This window comes from Stegastes partitus, unplaced genomic scaffold (assembly GCF_000690725.1).
Source record: "Stegastes partitus isolate 25-593 unplaced genomic scaffold, Stegastes_partitus-1.0.2 Scaffold189, whole genome shotgun sequence".
Taxonomy (NCBI): domain Eukaryota; kingdom Metazoa; phylum Chordata; class Actinopteri; family Pomacentridae; genus Stegastes; species Stegastes partitus.
The window spans coordinates 31,805-33,474 of NW_007577920.1; positions in this window are offsets into that span (position 1 = coordinate 31,805).

Sequence of the window (1,670 nt, forward strand, 5' to 3'; positions counted from 1 at the left end):
AAAAATGACAAGGAGGGACAGGTGAGAAGAATTTTGAAGCTTTGTCTATTCAGCATTTGAATGTTATTGCCTGATGAAAACCTACACATCAAAACAACATAAATATGTCTGATCAGGCATCCAGATATATGAACCACAAGCTGTAAGATGTTTTGTGATTTTAATATTATGTATACGTAAACAGACACTGTACCTAAAGCAAACCCATTATGTAATTAGTATGTGTTTGTATTTTACCACCATTAACAATGCTGCTATATTGACCTGCAGTTGTTGCTATCCTAAGTAAAGAACATCATGGCATCAATTACTTTTATTAAAGAGCTCCCTCAGATTCACAGGTCATAAATCAGTGCATGTGAATATAGGCATACAGAGACGTGCTGCTGGTTTGTAGGTGCTGTTATTACAGCTAAATAAAACAATAAAACACATAAGGTCTTTACATATACAATGCAATACAAATAAGCAATGTGAAGGTGCAAAAAAAAAGGGTTGATAAACTATTTGGAACTCAATAACAAAACAGACTGTAACATATGGTTTGGTTGCTGTAAAGTGTTCTAATTGGTTTAAGGCATGCTGGTTGTACATGCCAAACTCTAAATCATGAAACAGTTCCTGTATTTTGATATTAACCCAGGACTGCCTGTCTGCACGTAGTCTCTTCATGCAGGGACTGAACCTGACAGGAAGAGGCAGACATTATCATTCTGCCCAGGATGGATGAAAATCTCAGTTTGTTCTTTTATGAGTACAGTGTTCCCTTGGTGTGGTACAAAGGGGGCTAATTTAAAAAGAACTCGTTATAAATCACACAATCATGTGATGAACAAAATGAACCAAACTTTGAAACGTTCCAAAACTCTAACACCTTGATAACCATTTCCTTAAATGTGCACACACAAACAAAATTGTTCTGTTCTTTCAGTAAAAGAACACACACACACACACACACACACACACACACACACACACACTTTTTACCCTATTAACATTTAACATGTCCACGTGTTGGTTTTTATATGTTGAAAGACACATCATGAGTGAAATAAACACTCAACGTGCACTGATGACAGTCTCAGCCACACAGATTCAGACAAGCAGGGTTTCAGACATCAGAACTAGTAGGTCAGCTGATGTTCTCAAACTCAGCCAGAAGCAGAGGGCTACATGGCAAGAGAGTCATACAGTCCAAAGAAAGCAATGGTGTAAGGTTACATCTAAATCATTTTAACATAGAAAAGGATCATTTCATAGAAGTACACAGAGATGATTTTTAGGGGTTAAATCAATGACTGGAGAGAGACTTTGAAATATAATAAATTGACATTATGGGGACTTACTGTCTGTCCATAAAAAGGGGACAAGTCCTCACAGTATAAACTGTGTATCAGATTTTTGTCCCCACAACATGAGTAATACAGTACACACACCCACATCCCCACACACACTTAGCTTAGATTAAATTATCTTGAAAGTTATACTTTAAGTGGTCTGTCAGGATGGAGTGAAAAGGGAGCCACAGAGAGGGAAATACCATTGAAGATGGCTGCAGAACTGGTCAAAGAGATTTGTATTGATTGTGAGACAACTTGAGGGGGGAAGGAGAGAGAGAGAGAGAGAGAGAGAGAGAGAGAGAGAGAGAGAGAGAGAGAGAGAGAGAGAGA